Source organism: Cupressus sempervirens, chromosome 1, assembly GCF_028749045.1.
Source record: "Cupressus sempervirens isolate cs-2001-9-10 chromosome 1, ASM2874904v1, whole genome shotgun sequence".
In the NCBI taxonomy this organism is placed as follows: Eukaryota; Viridiplantae; Streptophyta; class Pinopsida; order Cupressales; family Cupressaceae; genus Cupressus; species Cupressus sempervirens.
The window spans coordinates 417,104,708-417,119,259 of record NC_143118.1 but is presented as its reverse complement, the minus strand read 5'-3'; positions in this window follow the sequence as shown (position 1 = coordinate 417,119,259).

Below are 14,552 nucleotides of genomic sequence, written 5' to 3'. Positions count from 1 at the left end.
TTTCTTCATCATAGGTGACAAAGTATGTAGCTTTTGGGTCAACAACTCATTTAATAGTGCTTCAATAATTTCCTTGGTTTTATCAATGTTAAAATCATAACCTAGGGGGTTGACCCATACATTTCTCAGTCTAACTTCCTGAATATGTACTTTATCACAATCAACCATAAAACAATTAGCATATTTGTAATCATCAGTTCAAGTTTCTTTCGTATCCTAAATCTATTATTTGTCTTATCCTTAAATGCATTAAAGTAGTAATTTATTATGCTAATGTAATTTTCTCCCATTTCAACTATATATTCATTGACCTGATAAAGAATAGGTACATCCTTCTTCCATAAGATGGTAATGTTAGATGGGAAAAACTTTTGCATATAGAAAAATATACAAGTTAAGATTAAACTAAAATTGCAAGGATTTTTCTTTGAATTCGTCATACTCTCTATGTGTTTGTTGAATTGATTCAACATCAACCCAACAAGCTCAAGTGATAAGTTATTTTTGACCACTTTGTACATGTGAAATCCACTGCTTCACATGATACATTATTGAGTTTACTTGAGCTATATATTTTATGTGCGATGACATGTATTCTGAGCTTCAATTCCATATTCATAACATAGTCGATCTTCATTCCCCTTCTATCCCACTCGACTAGGGTTTTAGTTGTTTTAGCTTTTATTAGCATTGGAAGACCAGTGATCCTAGGGATCATCTTCTTGGTTATCATAATAGGTTTCTATAACCATAACTAACCATTATGCATATGGATGAGGATAAATCTTATCCATTTAATTTGAAGGTCGTGTGGCATGTGCAGAATGTGAGTCAAACCCTTCACTTCAAGGTGTTGATGCTTTGATTTTAACACACCATTCACACACAATTCTTTCAAGGATTCATCCATTTCTAGAGTTCCAATATCTTGACTAGAAAACAAAAAATGTGAAAAAATATCATTTATTAACAATACCTTGGATGGAATTTGTGATTGAGCTCAAGTTGGATCTAGGGTTTTTGCAACAACTAGACTTAGCTTGAAGTTTGGTGCCTTCCATTCCATGCCTCAAACTAACATCTCTAACCCTTTCTTAGATATGCTACTAGTGGATATCATTTTTCTCAATAGGGTTTGAAAGAACATGAAAATCTTTAATAGTAATTTGTTTAGATTGCTCAAATGACTAGAAATTTCTTTGCACAAATAGCTCTGAAAAATTTGTGATGACAAATGACTTTAATTTCACCCTTTTTATCAATTTTTTTCCTTCCAATCACCATAAATTCCTAGTACAATTATTTTCTCAAATGATAGATTATCTTCCACTTCACTTGCATTAAGTACTCAATAGAGTCATCCATGACTCGGTATCCACACAACAATTTTAGTAGCTCTTGACCTTGCTCGACAGGGTCTTGCAACCTAACCTCACTTGGTAGTGACTGGCATCTCCTTGAATGCTTGGTGATCCCTTTGCATCTTGAATGCTAATATGGATCTTTCATTCTATTGAGTGCAACTAATGTGAGATGTCTTCTTCAAAATCCTAGTTCTAGTTCTCCTTGCAAGGGATCAAGTGGAAATGCTTGAGTCACCCAATTCTTGAGTGATATGTTCATCATTGCTTAGACTTACATTCTTAGAAGATGTTGGAACCCATCGTTATCTCATCTGCTTTCTGATGTTATTAGCCTTGGCTTTCTTTTCATCTTCAATTCTTCTAGTATTCATATAGTTGTTGGCAAGATGACCAAGCTTTGTAAAAATGAAACATTTTTTAGGAGTGTCTCTTGTCCTCATGTGGTGTTTTACACAATTCATTCTGTCCAAATTCTCCATAGTAATGACATCTACACCAAGTGTTATAGTCCCAACCAAATATATCGTTTACAATCTGTTCTCCTAGGTTCAATGTCTTAGTTTTGTATGCTGAAGATTTGTGCCCACACTAGTACAAAAAACAACAATATATTACTAAATAAACTACTAAAAATTGTAGATACGTGATTAATTTTGATCATGTGACCAATAGTAGTTTATTGCCGGACATTTATCTCCCAACCAAATTTATGACTAAAGTATTTTAATCATTGATTAGGTCATTGATTTAGTCATTTATTTGATAATTTTGGTAGTTTATTTGATAGTTTTTTGGGTAGTATATTGGGTAGTATATTTGGTAGTATATTTTGTAGTATATTTGGTAATATATTTGGTAGTCTATTTAATCATTAATTGAGTCATATTAGGGCACGTCGGAATTGAACCACCATCCTCATACTTATAAAGCAAGTGCTCTTCCATTGAACTAGTACCCTTTAAAGAATAATGCAAAAAATTGACAAAGTTGTCTTTCCAACATTAGATCTACCATGATCATGGTCATTGTAACATGATTCACTCTTCTCAAAGAACAAAAATTTTAGCAATTATGAAAAACAATAATATCAATATTTATCAAGCAATCTCTCATTATTAAAACATTATTATTATGAATATTAACTACTATCAACTTCCAAACGGACACGACTATCCTCCATCCAAACTTTACAGTTAACCAATTTAAAAAAAATCAAAAGCATCATGAATTTTTCTAAAAATGTCATCGTTTGATCTTCATTATTTGGATAGTTTGAATTTTTCTAAAAATGTCATCATTTGATCTTCATTATTTGCATAGTTTGTGATAAAAAAACAACAAAAAAAAAAGAATAAAATCACTATATTTTCGTGAATCTGGGAAAAAATAGTTTGACTTTATTTTATCTTTAATGTATTTTAGATGGAGTTTAGTCTATCCCCTCCCGATCTACTACTGTCATCAACCACTCCCAAATACAATTTAATAATACCCCTAAGTTACCCCAATACTATCTATCCCCTTCATACACCTAGCTAACTCCTAATTTAACTAACTCGAAATCAAAGCACCCTTAACACATTCTACACTCACCTAACACCTCTACTCAATCATGTGCCCCAAGCACAAGTGCTAATCACTTACCTAGTTGACCATCAAACCCATCCTCACATGAGAATGATGCTTCTATCATGGTCAAAGATGGGCAATGCTCCCAATTGCTTCCCTTTGATCTATGCGTGGCTACCCAAACCACATTTGGTGCCTCTCCAACCCCCATGCATGCCCAACCCCATATAACATACGCACCAATCAGTCAGTCCTAGATATGAACCATGGGGGGTTCACATGCTAAGGCATGAAACTCGTGGGCCCATATGGAGTACGAGTGTGGCATCTTGGGGAGTAGCCACTGACCAAAAGGCCACTCCTCCATCTTTTAATTTATAAATTTTTATCTTTTAAAATCTTTCTCCTCTTACATAGTCGACTTCCATGCATTGGTGGATATTATAAAATATTTTATTCTATTATTATTATTATCATTTTTGACATGAGAATTAGTAGGTACATTTCCTTTTGGCTTATGATTTCCTTTTGAATATAAACCATTAGTCAAGTATTATATGTTGTCTTTTAGATAGAGATTATTATATATATATATTTTTTCATATTAAAGATTCTACAGAATATTTCTTATGATTATTTTATTATTCTGTAACTGGGGAGTAGATTATTTCTTAGTCCCCATATGTTTTCCAGAGAGGTTATTGTATACACCCAGCCTATGTTTTAGTTCATATATTTTGACTTTTCCATTGATTCTCTCATGTACAAGCAATCGACCTAATTATTTTCTTCTAGTAAATTGTTAGGATCACGAGGTTTCAATTTAAATGTTAGAATTAACCTTCTATTAAAGTTGTGGTTATGTGTATTATTTAGTTAGCTATGAGATCCCACTAAGATAATGGAGATTTGCTGAAGAGATGTATTTTGAAACCATTGTCCACATAAAGTCAAGAGATCTTATACAATTTTATGACAACTAATACTTCTTATTATGAAATCCAATAGCTCATTTCAACACAAGTTCATTGTAACTATGGACATATTGAACCAAATACATTATGAATATTGTCTACAATGTAAAGCATACTTGAAAATGCTCCCCCATAATGTTACCTGAATCTATATTGAAATAACATCAAATGCCCAATTATTTGTTTTCAAATGAAAAATGAGTACAATGGAACAATCTTCTTGGAGTGATTTCATAACGCATTACAACTACATCTATCAATGATACATCAATATTTCATTTCATTTGTGCACAAATGCAATCTAATGCAATAATGACACACCATATGCTAACTTCTAACAAAATCCTTCACTTCTACCTTGGAAACATACATTACAACAAGGTGAATAGGATGGAGTCTTGACACATTTTCTAGGTGTTGTATTTGCTGTTATAGTTATGCCAACAACTAAAAGTCCTCTGACTACCATATAAGATTTGCAATCATTGTAGTGTGCAAGTGGGTATTGATTGGGAGTAGTTTGAATTGCACTTTGGATATTGTTTTGATGTTGGGAGTGTTGTTCTCAGTTTTGAAGTGTTGAATTAGTATTTTAGAGTGTTTTTGTTGAGTTTCTTTGGTATGAGATTTGAACAAATAATTGTTAACAATAATAAAAGGTGTTAGTAGAGCTTCGCCAGCAGTGCATTTCATTCATATAAGGAACTTCTTGGTGTTTTATAAATGAGTAGATTGGTTCATGATATTTGATGTTTTTCTTTGGGATTACAATAGTTTCTTTGTATCAACACTTCATATCAATAGTTAATCCTCTCCATGAATGTTTATAATGCATATGAACTAACCTTGTAAAACTTTAGATGGTCATATTGTTGAAGAGCTTATAACTTAATGCACTTTATTTTGTGAGCATTGGATGGTAGTATGGCAGTGAGTTTGATCTTAGCTCATTGCTAGTGTACCAAACCACTAAACAAGTAATAGTGTAATCATTACTTACCACTAAATTGTTTAGAGTTGTTTTATTTCCCACTAATTAAGTGAAGGCTTTGTCTTTGTAGGTATCAATGGTGTCTATATAGGTATCAACTAAATTCAATAGTTATTCACAATAACTTGAAGTTGTCCGACAAGCCAAAAATCTTTTGTCAACAAGCTCAAAGAAGCACCTACCTATCCATTTTTATGAATAGAGTCCAAAAGGACAATTTTGAGAAAATCCTCATCATCTAGCAATAGATATTCTGATATAGAAGAGAGAAAAAATGGGTTCAACATCAAAGCAAGGTTGTTTGTCCTTTCACATTAGCCAAAAAATTGTAATAGTGAACTGATCCAAGAAGGGGAAAAAAGAGAACAATAAACGAACTATAGATAGAAGACACAAAATTTTCTCAATTCAGATAGATCTGATAACAACTAAAAGTCTATAGCTCAATTAGTGTTACACAAACACCAAAAGCCTCTAACTAGAGGAAAAATCCATATATCAGTTGCTGCCATACATTAACACAAAATATTTTAGAATGAAAATACTCTTGAGTCCTAAATAAGAGTTGTGAATTGATCTTGCAATTAAAACTACACTTAATATTAACAAGTCATGTTGAGCACAAATAATCTAAACCTTAAGTGTTAACCATTTTCCCCTACTATAGGATGAAAGTTTTGCTCAAAAGTCAATAAGATAAATTTAGTTTGTGAAGAAAAGCTTTAACTAGGAAAGTACTGTTTCATCTTCCAAAAGGAAGGTGAAAATGTTGTATCATTTTCAAAACTCTACAATATCTTCCATGAGAAGATCATAAAGTCTTGAACTCTTCAATAGTTATACAACAAGATTAAAGATGGCTACAAAACTTTCTTCCTTATCCATGTGGAAATATTCCAAGTTGGGAAGGTCAGAAATTCCTTATTTCTATTTCCAATAGTGTCCCTTCCAAAGACACAAAGGTGCTTGTGTTTAAGTATGTTCCTACTTGCTTTAAAAAGCATCATTGTATCTTCATTGCCATCAAACAATTATTCATGCAATCTAAAGTTTTTAGAAAAAATCAAGCACTTAGTCTACATAAAGTATTTCTTTTTCAAATAGGGCAACTAGAAGGCTTACAAGGTAACACCACACCGAATGTGATCTTCATGGTTTGGTTGTTGATTGGTTTAGTTTCCTCATTTATCTCACCTATGGAATTTTTTTCTAGTTACTGTGCCAAAGATGATCCTCTAAATCGATCAACAAAGTCTTGTGCAAACCGGGACTAAACAAGGTACTTAAGTGCATTAGACAAAATCACTGTTATGTTGTAGATTATAGCTATGGTAGAGATATTTGTACCTATGTTGACTTGTTCAAAGAGTTCATATCTTTATGATTCCTTTCTTCACCCCTTTATCAAGTGTCTCTCTGGCATTGTGATTCAAGCTCCTTCGTGTCTTCTCATGTCATTGTGTGACTAATGTTTTCCTTTTGTGGTAGGATATTTGATATGTTCATAAATTCATGCTAACTAAGCATCATTGTGTGCATTCCATATATTGAGTTGACATCATTGAAGTGTATTTAGCTACATCGAGAGTTTATATTTATGCTTACCATTTCTTATACCAGCTTTGTTGAGATGTCACACCGATGCCTACTCATGTCATCGGTAATTATTTATGGTCTCATAAGATTTTAATTTTAATGATGCATCGAACTATCTTTGTAACTTTTGAAGCGACACTCGCAACTGAGTATGGATGCATCACTTTAGCTATGTCCTCTCTTATGTTCTCTCATTGCTACAAGAATATTATCAATGTGCACTATTGATGTAGGTGATTCCAGCTAGAAGAGCTACTTACTTTGGCAGTTTTGAGTGTGCAAATCATTGTGTGTCACCTGTTATCACATAAATTAATATTTGTTGATCCATTTGAGTTTTGGGAATTCAGATTTAGTCATCAAAGGAAGTTTGATATTGACTACTGTCAGCAAGAATTGAGTACTATTAGTGGTGTTATCACATGTGAACATATATTGAGAATATATCTGTGATGTCAAAATAGTTGGCATTTGGAGATTTTTTTTTCACATATAGGAGCATGCTATTTTGTTGTCATTTTTTCTTCTTTAATATAAGTTGTGACCTTGATTCTCTATCATATGCCTGAGGAAATGGTAAATTGTTCTTCACAACATCACATTTCTTTAGCATTTCACTGTAGACATTGTGGCTCTTGTAATGGGTGATCGTAATTGCTATTGGAAGATCAAATGGGGAGAGGGAAAGCACTTGAAAAGGAATGGGAAAAATATAGGGAGGATTGGTGTAGCATAATCTACCATTTTGTCATAGGTAGTAAAACAAGGGGGAATTCGAATCAATTTCAAGATTTGGTGTATCCATGTATGCTCTTATTGCATCTTAGAAGCCTTCTTTCTATTCTTTGCATTGAATATTTGTAATGGAAAGGAAACCTGTGCTTTATTTTATCAATGCTTTGGCCTATAAATGATTCATGGGTCTTTTTGAAATAGAGTGTGGTGAGTACCTTGAAGCATTGTACAAATAGATTAAACATGTAAGGAAAGTTGTATGTTTCCTCTAGCACTCTGAGGAATGAAACACTCCCAAGAATACATATTTAATGAAGCCAAAAAGTAGTGAACATATCAGATCTAAAGAAAAATCAATATAGATTGTCAAGGAAATGGATCAAGTAAAATAAAATTTGTGAGGAGCAGGGGATGCACATGAGTAGACACATCCCTGAAGGATGCATATGAGTAGACACAACAATAGCGTTCAAGAAAAAGAAGGTAGTTACAACTCATAATAGAAATAACATAGTTAATGACAATATTGGAAATGATAGAAATACATTGTTTTGTAGGCAAGGATAATTAGGAGAGCCAAATGGGATTATGTATAGACAATATGAGACATTCTTTTCATATAATTTTTCCAAACAACTCATCTTTTCTTCCACTACCCATAATTAAATGGATTTTTGTTTTCAAGATTTGTCCACATAGGACTCCTTTCAGGATTTCCAGGGATATGGTGGATATTCACGTTTTTATTTTTATTTTTCACAATTTTATGTTTAAAGATATATATTTTTGGATAATACATAAAGATGATACATAAGGAGTTCACAGAATATATGCAAAGAAGTAGGGTTTGAAGATTACCTGGGAGCTTCTCCAACATTGTCCTTAGAGTTTTAGAGATATCAAAATTGCAATGCCACAATTTTAATCATTGTTATACAGCTACAATTGAGTATTTAAGGATAAAAGAGCTGCAACTTCTAAATGAATTAGGTACAACAGTCATTTCCTATGGCACCTGTGTGTATGGACAAAACTTGTGTAATAAATTATGGCTAAATCTCCATGTTACCCTACCATGATTGATGAAGATGGTCAAATGAAAGGGAATGCTTTGGAAAATAATTCTTATAAAGAAGATACTCTGAGATAAAGCCCTAAATCTTTGAGCGAAAAATAATAATATGAAAATAACACTTATAAAAATCTCAAAATGTAAAATGCCTTTAAGGAAAACAAGATAAATTCATACCAGGGGTGTGAAATATAAGAATGGGAAGCTAAAGGCTTTTTATATAATTAGAGGTTATGTTAATGGAAGCTCAATATTTACAAGTGACCTTCCACTTCCATCGCTCCCAAACAACTGGTTCTCATGGGTCGACAGTTTTTCCCTAAATTTCTTATAACCTCCGTTCTTCCAATAATGCCCTTCTGAGGCAATATCTTCTTCTTTTTTAATGATCTCATAGGAAGTGTGTGTGTTTTACATGCATTGTATCACACAAATTTTAAACTATGGTATTCAATGTTATATTTTTAAAAAAATTGCTATAATTTAATAAATGAACTATTTGTTAAAAATAATTATTTTATACTTGTAAATTGATTCGATTTTAATATTTGAGCTAATATACTTTTAGAAATTATACTTTTAATAAAATATGAATCTAAGTATAAATTTTATTTATATCTATAATTAGAAATTTTCAATTTAAAATTCCTAAATATACATATAATACTACAATAATAATGGTACATAATATATTAAATTTATAATATTCATTAAATAATAATACATGTGTATGCATCTAGCTTGTATGTAAAGTGTAAGATACATTAACATTAACAATGTAGTCAATGTGTGGTGCATACGAAATCATGAAATGAACTCAAACACACACACACACACACACACACACACACACACACACACACACACACATATATATATGTATATATATAGAGAGAGAGAGAGAGAGTTCATTTTATTTTTTAAGATTGTGAAAATTACCACATAAATCTTCACAACTCCTCTAGTTATTTAGTCATTCATTTGCGCATTTATTGAGTCATTATAATTTATCTCACCTTGTAGTTTTACCCAATTACCAAATTAGACCTTTATTTAGATGTTTATACTTATAAATTACAAAGAAAAGTAGAATTTGATCACTTTTAGTCACATGACTAAACATTTTAGTTGCGTGACTAAAAATTTTAGTCACATAGTTATTTATTTTCCCAAATTCTACTAGTGCCATTCTTCTTACATTTGTGACATTTTCCTTCAAACTTAGGATTTTCTTTGCATTCATTAGCTCTATGACCATGCTGATTGCAACTGTAGCATTTTTCGTTGAATTTAGCTTTCCCATTGCTCCAACATTTGTCTAATGTATGAACTATCTTACCAAAGTGACTGCAAGTAGGTCTTTGATTCTTTTGAACTCCTTGCTTGGATCATTCACCTTCTTCTATATATCCAATTCCTACTTTTCCCTTTTGTTTGTATTGGATTTTCTCATTTAGTTGATCCATGTCTGCTTGATATTTTATCATTCTCTCATTGGTTTTCTTTCTAGTGTTTCATTCATTCAACAATCTTTCATTTTATAATCTTCGATTGATGAAATTTATTCATTTGAATTGGTGAGCTAAGTAATGAAGTCCTCATGCTGAAGGGATAGCTATTGAATTTTATTGTTCTTTACTTCTATCTCTTCTCTTATCTTGTTTTTCTCTTCTATGACTTCACACAATCTTACTAGCTGAATTTCTTGTTGTCTTCTTAATTCTCTTATTTCTTCTTGAAGGTTACCATTTTTTTCTAATAGTTCTTTGATTGCTTCATTGGCTTCATCTGAATTTCTTGAATAGATGTCTACAATATTTTCTTCAATATAGAGTTTGTCACTCATCTATATTGCAAGATGTTTTCTCCTTTTCAGGAATTGAAATATTTGTTCCTTTGCTTTCTTGAGTTGTCCAATATCCAATTCCAAATCTAGCTTCTCATTTTCAATACCTTTATCAAGTATAAATTCTTCCATAGCGTTTGATCTTTGCTCAAGTTGTTAAACTTATTTCCTGAGAACCACAAAGCTCTGATACCAATTGTTCAAAATATATGTGATAGGATAAGTTGTCGAGAGGGGCGGGGTGAATTAGTAACTTGTAAAACTTAATCCTTTATTTTTCAATTAGTCCTTTCTATGTATTCTATTCTAATTGCATGTATGAAAAACAGAAAGCATCAAAACATTCATAACATTTTTGAAACACAATATGGTGACCCAAAAACCTTACAAATAGAAAGTAAAACTAGGGTGGGGATGATATCCACAAGCTTTAGTACTCTAGTATAAAGTTGGCTTGTGAAGGCTTACAATGATCACTTCTGATGATCTTCCTTGTTTGGAGCAATAAGGACTGCTAGGTCAAGCTTGCAAAAGGATTTACAAACATACAATGAAGTATGCACTCCGTAAAGAGATTTACAAAAGACTATTTAGTCTACTTTAGAAATGACTTAAATGACCCACCTACTAGGATAGTGGCTGATCTCTAATCTACAACTTGGTTTACTAATTGAGATTTTTATGAGTGTAATGATCACCTTGTTGTGATAGATAAATCTTTGCTGCTCCTTATACTATTGTAGGCTTTGTACTTCACCCTTTTGTTCATCTCTGCTTGTTATATTACTTCCATACTATATATTAGATGTGATACAATACATTACATATATACAAATCCAAATTACAAATCAACAAAGTCAACTACAATACAAGTTTACATAAAATACACAAAGTTGGCCCAATTGTATGAATTGAGGTTCTAAAGACTAGCTTGATGATGTTCTAATACTCAACATCCACTGTCAATGCTTGGAATTTTCATGAATTTAGTAGACATAGAAGCTTGGTCCATACTAATCACTTCCAAGTATCCTAAACTTGGTCTATACTGGTGACTCAGTGAATACTATTAAATTTAACATATAAACTAAATCACTTGATTCACACTACATAGCTCAATCAATGCTACCACGATGAGCTAGGTATAAATTGAATCATTTGGTTGACACTAAGTGACTTGGTCATCATTGGATTCACATCACTATAACTACAAACTTTGTAAGCACTACACAACTCAGTTTACACTAAGGAACTTGGCATACATTGAGATCCTTGATTTACACTATTGATCACCCACTTGGTAGAAACTGCTAAGCAAAAACTAAATAATGTTCCTTGAACTTAGCAGCAACTATAGAACTTGGTAATGCCTAAAATGCTAGGTTAATACTGTTAACTATACATAATCTTAGTAGATACTATCTATCTGAATAACTGTGTGTCAAGTGCTAATAACAAACATGACTATAATGTCAACAATAGTAGCCTTCCTATTCGAAACATTTGGTTTACAAACTCAAAGGAGCATGAAAGAGGGCTTTTTTACTTGAGAGATGGGCATTTATCAAACAATGTTACCACTTCATCATCACAAAAAAAAAGGACATTACTAAGAACTTTACTTATTAGGATATCAAGTTAAGTGTCAAATGATTGTGGAAAATGATAGCTCTTGACTAAATCAGATGATCAAAGCTTAGGCTTTATAGTTGATTTTTAATTTAACAATTTAAATTTGTAGAAGAATTGTGATTTTATTTTAGTTGAGTTTTTAAAAATTATGAAAAAAAAATTAAAATTACAAAGCCTGACCTTATTAATATTTCTTTATTGATTCAATAAAACAAATGAAATTTGATGCTTTTCCATAATACCTAACACTAATCATAGATATGTAAACAATGAAGAAATATCCTAACACTAATCAACATAAATATGTAAGCAATGGAGAATGATTAGAACAATGTGTACTTTATTATTAGAAGCTCCATTACATATGTCCAAGCATAGGTTACCAATTTTTATTCCAATAATAGATCTCAAGCTAAAATTAAATATACACCATTGAAAATTTTACAACATAAGAGAATGTCTATAAATTTGTCTCAGGCCTCTATACATTACACACATGCAATAAATTAGAAGAACACACAATAAAGTTTGACATAGTAAAAAGACAAAAAGGTATATATAGGTATGGCCAAGTTAATCCTATTTTCATGGATCAGTTATAGATCACGCAAAGAAAACCATTTCCAAACACCATTTTCAAAACCAATGGACTAAAGATTTTTATTTTTTTTGCACCTTGGTGAATCTAGGCACCTTTTTATTTAACATCTTCCATTTTTGTTGTACAACTTGCTTGGGCTTGGATTACAAAATCATTGTTTTTTAGCCATAGACTTGTTGGAGTTTCTCCTAGCATGCATATTCCAGTGCTTTCTTATATCTCATAAATTCTTGATAGTCAACTAATGGATCAACTTCATGGAAAAAACTCCTATTATTTCCTATTAGAGACCTACTCATTACCATGGAACCAAAAAAAATCTTTGAGAAAAGCCAACAATATTTGTTGAACCAAACAAGAAACTTTTGTAGGCCATCCTTAAACATCACACACTAAGGGAAGAATTAAGCTTGATAAAAAAGTCAACTTTGACTATAAATAACACTTTTGGTCTAGGAATTAAGCTTAGTGTGTGATGTTTAAGTCATTCTACTTTTGCAATGCCAAAAGAAAGCAGAGAAACTTATGTAACTGGACTCTTTTGAACAATTTCATAAAGATGCCACTAAAAAATGTTCCATCCATTGTAGGCTTTTGGTCTCTCCACCACTCTTGCAAATCATACATATTTATGAACTCCTATAAGATGCTCTTTTTCTATAAATCCTCCATAAAGCATTGTGGAAAAAAATGAGAACACTTGATACCTCTTCTAAAGAATATTAGAAAGTAAATGATTGCCATGAACCATCCTCGGAAGATTACCTAGCTGTCTAGTAGGAGGAAAATGGATTACAACACAAAAATTATGTCTCTAATTAGAAAATCAAGCTCATCATGCACATGAAGAATAACAGATCCCATATTTAGTTCTTTAGCTAGAAACAACACAATAGACATAGTCACCACAAGCCCTGTTGATGAGCTCAAAACTGATCCAACAATCATATATTGTGGTTGACAAGCATGAAACAACAACCATGATTTGAATAGATCATCGTCAAATTTCTCCCAGCACTCCTTAGCCTTATTGAAGGTCAAAAGTTATGAAATTATCTTGTGTCTGACAAAATAACATGCAATTATTTAAGATCTAAAATATGATCTCTTATTCCATACTACTAATGAAAGAAATACAAAATAGAGCATAAACAACAAACAACCAAAATTAGAATAAAAACTCTAATTGTATTGAATGTATATTTCTAAAATTAAAGAGTACATTATAAAGAAAAACTAAAACACTTAACCTTGATTTTTGATCAAGGGAGAATGTCAACACAACAAATAAAAAGCCTAAACGATAACATGCAAACATATTGCATGATAATAACAATTTTGCATACAATGCAAACTAATTAAATAATAATAATAAATGATGCATTCGAAGCTAACTACAATGTTCATGTAGTTTTAATAAGCATGAAATTAGTAAAATAATCTAAATTAATGCATTGTGAATGCATTGAAATGCATCACCACTACATGCACATGCAATGAAATGATGTATACGAGCAGTGCATGTGAGTAGTAAAGTTAATGCTTTCAATGTCTCCCTACATGAACAATAGAAATGAGACCAAGTTGATGTCTCAAGGTAGTAAAATTGGATGTAGTGAGAGCTTTGGTGAAGATATTAGTAATTTGACTAGAAGTTGGGCAAAACTGTAACTCCACTGTACCATTTTAAACCAAATATTAATGAAGTGATGACAGATTTAGATGTGCTTCAATTTTGCATGAAACACTAGATTCTTAGTCATTGCAATGACACTATTGTTATCATAAGAAAAAATTATAGGATGTTCTTGAACCAAATGTAAATCTTCTAGATTCTTTTGAACCCATATGACTTGAAAATTGGCTACTATTGGTACAATATATTATGCTTATGCTAAAGAGAGAGCCATAGTTGGTTGCTTCTTACTACTCTATGAAACAACTCTAGAACCAAGTGTGAAAATATAGCTAGAGGTTGATTTTTTACAATCTATTGAACTGGCCAATCAAAATTCCTATAAACAACCAGCTCAAACTTATCATTAGGAGAATAATGAATATCAAAATTGTGTGTACCACTCACATACCTTAAGATTATTTTTGTAACTCATAAATGAGACTCATGTGGATCTTGCATGAATTAAGAAATGAGGCTCATGAAAAATATAATAT